This window comes from Mandrillus leucophaeus, unplaced genomic scaffold (genome assembly GCF_000951045.1).
Source record: "Mandrillus leucophaeus isolate KB7577 unplaced genomic scaffold, Mleu.le_1.0 Scaffold177, whole genome shotgun sequence".
Classification (NCBI taxonomy): domain Eukaryota; kingdom Metazoa; phylum Chordata; class Mammalia; order Primates; family Cercopithecidae; genus Mandrillus; species Mandrillus leucophaeus.
The window spans coordinates 947109-953334 of NW_012101776.1; the positions used below are offsets into that span (position 1 = coordinate 947109).

The 6226-nt window shown below is 41.2% G+C and overlaps 1 long non-coding RNA gene across 1 annotated transcript in view; it reads left to right on the forward strand.

The window, feature by feature from the left end:
• Positions 1-246: 246 nt before the first annotated feature.
• Positions 247-6226, forward strand: part of LOC105537629 — a 13853-nt gene continuing 7873 nt past the window's right edge. The window contains exon 1 of the long non-coding RNA XR_001005745.1: positions 247-399. This is a non-coding gene — a long non-coding RNA (uncharacterized LOC105537629). The remainder of the gene's footprint in view (positions 400-6226) is intronic.

Genomic DNA, 6226 nt, shown 5'->3' on the forward strand with positions numbered 1-6226 from the left:
TCCACTTTGTATTTTATTCTCTACTACTTCCAACTGATTGTGATTTGACCAGACTCCAGACTCTCTTATGTCTCTTTGCTTTTGTTTATCTGTTACTTCTCTCTGGAATTCCCTGCCCCTTCTTAATTTTTCTGGCCAATTCTCACTCTCTAGGACTCAGAGGTTTCTCCTGAGGAGACTTCCATGAGTCTCATGTTGAGTTAGGTGACCCAATCCTCTGTTCTTTATAGTCATTCATGTGTTTATCTAGCTCAGTATTTGCCATACTACTTTGAAATTGTTTCCTTTTGTGCCCATCTCTCCCCCTAGATTGCAAACTCCTAGAGAAGGGCTCAACAGTGAGTGTTGAGGGTGCACAGAGGAGGAAGGCAGCACAATGATGGAAGACTTCTTAAAGAGGTATGTTCCAAGAGCCCCCACTTCCTTTCATGGGACACTCATGCTCTTACACCCAGACTATCTAGGGATACATCTAATGTAGTCATGGAAAGAACAGGGGACTTGAGTACCAGACTGACATGATTTTGAACACTTGCTCCCTATTGACCACATGTGGTCTTGAACAAGTCTCTGTGCCTCAGTGTCCTTTCTGCATGGTGGGGATAATGATACTGCACTACATATATAAGGTATCTGGCACATGTAAATGTCCAATACATGCTGATTTCTTCACCCGCTTCTCATCCATGGGAATGAAGTAAACTCATCTACTCCTTGGTACCCATTCATTCCCCCTCAGTTGGAAGCATGAGGTGCGCAGCTGCCTGACCTGGGGGAAGGGCTGCAAGCAGTAGGTGTTAGATGTGGTGGAGCTTGTTGACTTCCTCCCAGGGGCCCAGCTAACAAACTGCCTGTTCCTTGATAGTCAAGTTCAACTTTCACTTCTTAGCACCACAGGAAGTTGACTGAACATAAACTGAAGTCTCTCTCAAACAGAAGATATCTTTGCCGGGTCCCTGTCCTTCCTAGCCTCATTCCTGCTCTCCCCAGTGAGCAGGCTGCCCTCCCTTCTCCCCTCAGCACCACTGATGGGCAAGGGTACTCAGAACTACTACCTCATGGGCCATGACATGTGCTAGGAGCTGCACCCAGGACCTGAATACAGTAGTTGGCTCCCATTGAATGTTCATAGTTACCCCAGGATAAGGAGGGGACACTATGATCGTTTTCTATTTTGCTGTGATCAGGTTCAGTGAGCTAAAGTCACCCACCTTCCCAGTCTCCACTAATAGAAGTCATTGGTCCTTCTGTTACAAGGATTCAGAATTCATAATCATGGAGCTTCATTTACAGGCAGAAGTTTCTTTCATAGTTTTCTAAGTGTTCCTTTTAGCAACAATGGAGAAAATCAAAGAGGGCAAAGGTGAAGGGAGAAAATGCCATTTCCTTTTTTGTCCTTTGCTCTTGTAATCTTTTGCTTTAGTTTCCTTACTATGTCTCTGAGGGTGAAACTAGTGGTGAGAGTGGTCCAAAATGGGTTTAATGAATCTGATTCTGGTGACACAAGGTGAATTTGGTATATTTTTCCCTAAAGATAGAGAGACAATATAACATAGTCTTTACATTAATAGATTCTGGAGCCAATTTTCTTAGGTTCATTCTCTTTCCTTTCACGTGTGTTGATTTTCAATAAACATCTTGCACCCAATTCCATCTGTTTTATTTTCAAAAAATTTAATTTGAGAAAGTTAGCTGTATGAATTTTTCTCTTTTAAAAAAATTCTTTAACTAATTGCAATTATTTCCATCTATGCTATTCCACTGAAACCATTTTAACACGGGCTTAATAACTTCATTGTATGTTAATGTTAATTTTTCATTTTTTACCTTCTTGGTTTTCTAGCTGCATTTAATGTGGTTGACGACTCACTCTTTGAAGCTCTATTCCTCTGGCTACTATAACATGAGACACTTTGTCTCCTTCTTCAGTCTCTGTCTTCTCCACAGTCTTCTTCTCCTTTTATGTACCTTTAAATATTAATGTTTCCCAGAGATATTTTCTTAACTCACTTCTCTACTGATTCTACGTATTTTTCTTGATCCAACTCTTCTAATTTTACCCATTTTGATGATTTTATAATTTTTATTTTCTATTTTGATCTCTTTTCAATCTTCCAGACCTAAATATCCAAATGCCTGATGGATAGTGCTTTCTTTTTTACTACCAAACCCTCAAAGGCACCATGTTCAAAAGGAATTAGTCATCAGTCTCACTACACATAAGTTTCCTCTTGTGTTCAAGCTAGAGACTTGAGAGTCTTCTTGTTCCCTTCTTCTCCCTATTTTCTCCATAATCAATCATCAAGTCATGTGGATTTTGTTCCTAAATATGTTAACTTCTTTCCTGTCTCACTTTATCTCCCTTACATATAGGTATTTAAGACCCCCAGTGTCTCTCACATAGACTTTGGCAATAACCTTCTAATATCAGTCAACCTAACCAATAGGCCACCAGTGCTTCTTGCAGAATCTGGACAATGTAGAGCACTGAGAATGCTCACACTGGTCATATATGTATGAGTTGGTATGACATCTAGGGAAGTTGAAGACTTACATGGCCTTTGGCCCAGCAATATACACCAGAATACATTAGAGAAACTCTAGCATGTGTACACAATGATATACACACAAGAATGTTCACAATGCCATTATTTTTAACAGCAAAATTATAGAAACAACACAAGTGTTTATCCATAACAGAATGGATAAATGAGCCATGGCATAGTCATACAATGAAAAATAATATAATGGTCCAAATGAATGATCTGAAGAGATGTCATTGTTGGCAATCTTATAAAAGACTGAGTTAAAATGCAATTTGTGAAAAATGTTAATCATTTGACATTATTTAATACAAAGTTTTAAAACATGCAAACAACTGTATATATTATTTATGTATATATGCAAATTCAGCAATAATATTAAATCATGCCTGGGAATGATAAGTATCAAAGTCAGAAAGTGGTTACCCTTGGGAAGAGAGGTAGGAATCAGCAGTGGGGCACATAGGATGTTTCAGCCGTATCTGTAATGTTTCTTTGCTTTAAAAAATTTAAATCAAGCTTGGCAAAATATGACATTTGATTAAGCAGGATAGTGAGTGCGTATCTGTTACTTATATTGTTCTTTATAATTTTCTCTGTGCTAAAGCATTTTGTAATTTTAAAAAACCTGACCGTGTTACTCCCATGCTTAAAATTCAGCAGTGGCCTCCAGTTGCCCCCCAGGTAGCATCCACATTCTTTAATGGAAAGCCCTTCCTTGCTTGGAACTTGTCAACTTGGATTGGACATTTGTAGTTATATTTCTAAGAACTATTCCCTTTTGTCAATGGAGCCTGATTTCCACTTGGATATCTGGGTGGTTTAGGGAAACTGACCTCAAAACCTAATTCTAAATTTCAACCATGTGACCTTGGCTTAATCAATTAGCACATCTCTTTCCCTCACCTCTGGGGATGATCATATGAACTAAGCCAGTTGTAAAAGAGTTAACCTCATGTTCCTAATGAGAAACCCAGAACAAAATGCTTTATTTTTCTTCAATTTTTTATTAGGTCAGCTCCTAAATCAATTAAGAAATAACAACAGTGACAACAAAACTAAAAAATATGAAGAGGCTGAAATGTGAAAGCTCTGCCAACTGCAATATGTAGCGGCTAAGGTTGCTGTATTTATTGCCATCAAGCAAGTGTTCCAGGAAAGAGCAGAGAAGATGTGCCTGGGAGCCTTTATGTGTAGGTCTGTAAATGGTAGATATCACTACTACTCACATGCCATTGGCTAGAATTGAGTTGCATGGATACACCCAATTGTAAAAGAAGGAAATAGAGACTATTGTGCCCAGGAAGAAAAGAAAATTCATTTATGGAAGAGGTAGCTAGTCTCTCACAGCCATGAAAAAAGTGTTTAGCTAATTGAAGCAAATAGCAGTCATCTTGTGTCCCTAAGGCAAGTTAGACTAATATTGAAGTGGAAACCATGAGGAAAGGAGTGATACTGAAACTAACCACATCTTTGAGGATATGCATTCATTTCCTACAACATGAATTTATTGAAGACCTACTGTAATACAGGCAGCGTGGTAGACACCAAGAGAACTGATGTCCTCTTCCTTCCTGCCTGCCTGAAGCCTACATTTCTGGAGGGGATAGAGCGAGCAGATCATCAGATCTAACTGTAAATCTGCTGTGCCTCTATATATTTTAGTGATGTGAGCCAATATTTCCCCTTGATTGTTCAAAGTCATTTGGTCGACATATTTTGTTGCTTTAAATTGAACACATTCTTATGTACAGCCTCTGTCTCCTCATCTCCAACCAAGCAAAATAGCTTGTTCTCTGTATGCAGGGACACATGATATTTCCCACATGGCTTTGTACATATCTCCACCTCAATTTAAAATGCCTTCTGGGAGGGCACCAAGATGGCCAAATAGGAACAGCTCCAGCCTACAGCTCCCAGCATGAGTGACACAGAAAAGGGGTGATTTCTGCATTTCCAACTGAGGTACTGGGTTCATCTCACTGGGGCATGTCAGACAGTTGGTGCAGGAGAGCGGGTGCAGCCCAAGGAGCAAGAGCCTAAGCAGGGCAAGGCATCACTTCACCTGGGAAGCACAAGGGGGAATGGAATTCCTTTTCCTAGCCAAGGGAAACTGACACACAACATCTGGAAAATCAGGTCACTCCCACCCTAATACTGCGCTTTACCAAGGGTCTTAGCAAATGGCACACCAGGAGATTATATCCCGCACCTGACTGGGAGGGTCCCATGCCCACGGAGCCTCCCTCATTGCTAGCACAGCAGTCTGATATCTAACTGCAAGGCAGCAGAGAGACTGGGGGAGGGGCACCCGCCATTGCTGAGGCTTAAGTAGGTAAACAAAGCAGCCCAGAAGCTCAAACTGGGTGGAACCCACCACAGCTCAAGGAGGCCTGCCTGCCTCTGTAGACTCCACCTCTGGGCACAGGGCATAGCCAAACAAAAGGCAGCAGAAACCTCTGCAGATGTAAATGTCCTCGTCTGACATCTTTGAAGAGAGTAGCAGTTTTCCCAGCACAGAGTTTGAGATTTGAGAACGGACAGACTGTCTGCTCAAGTGGGTCCCTGACCCCCGAGTAGCCTAATTGGGAGATATCCGCCACTAGGGGCAGACTGACACCTCACACCTCACACGGCTGGGTACACCTCTGAGACAAAGCTTCCAGAGGAACAATCAGACAGCAACACTTGCTGTTCAGCAATATTCTCTCTTCTGCAGCCTTCGCTGCTGATACCCTGACAAACAGGGTCTGGAGTAGACTGCAGGCAAACTCCAACAGACCTGAAGCTGAGGGTCTTGACTGTTAGAAGGAAAACTAACAAACAGAAAGGACATCCACACAAAAACCCCATCTGTAAGTTACCATCATCAAAGACCAAAGGTAGATAAAACCACAAAGATGGGGAAAAAGCAGTTCAGAAAAGCTGAAAATTCTAAAAATCAGAGCACCTCTCCCCCTCCAAAGGAACGCAGCTCATCGCCAGCAATGGAACAAAGCTGGATGGAGAATGACTTTGGCGTGTTGAGAGAAGAAGGTTTCAGATGATCAAACTTCTCAGAGCTAAAGGAGGAATTACAGACCCAGTTCAAAGAAACTAAAAACCTTGAAAAAAGATTTGACGAATGAATAACTAGAACAACCAATGCAGAGAAGTCCATAAATGACCTGAAAGAGATGAAAACCATTACACAAGAACTATGTGACAAATACACAAGCTTCAGTCACTGACTCGATCAACTGGAAGAAAGGGTATCAGTGACTGAAGATCAAATGAATGAAATGAAGCGAGAAGAGAAGTCTAAAGAAAAAAGAGCAAAAAGAAATGAACAAAGTCTCCAAGAAATATGGGATTATGTGAAAAGACCAAATCTACATCTGATTGGGGTACCTGAAAGTGATGGGGAGAATGCAACCAAGTTGGAAAACACTTTGCAGGATATTATCCAGGAGAACTTCCCCAACGTAGCAAGGCAGGCCAACATTCAAATTCAGGAAATACAGAGAACGCCACAAAGATACTCGTTGAGAAGAGCTCCAAAACACATAATTGTCAGATTCACCAAAGTTGAAATGAAGGAAAAAATGTTAAGGGCAGTCAGAGAGAAAGGTCGGGTTACCCACAAAGGGAAGCCCATCAGACTAACAGCAGATCTCTCGGCAGAAACTCTACAAGCCAGAAGA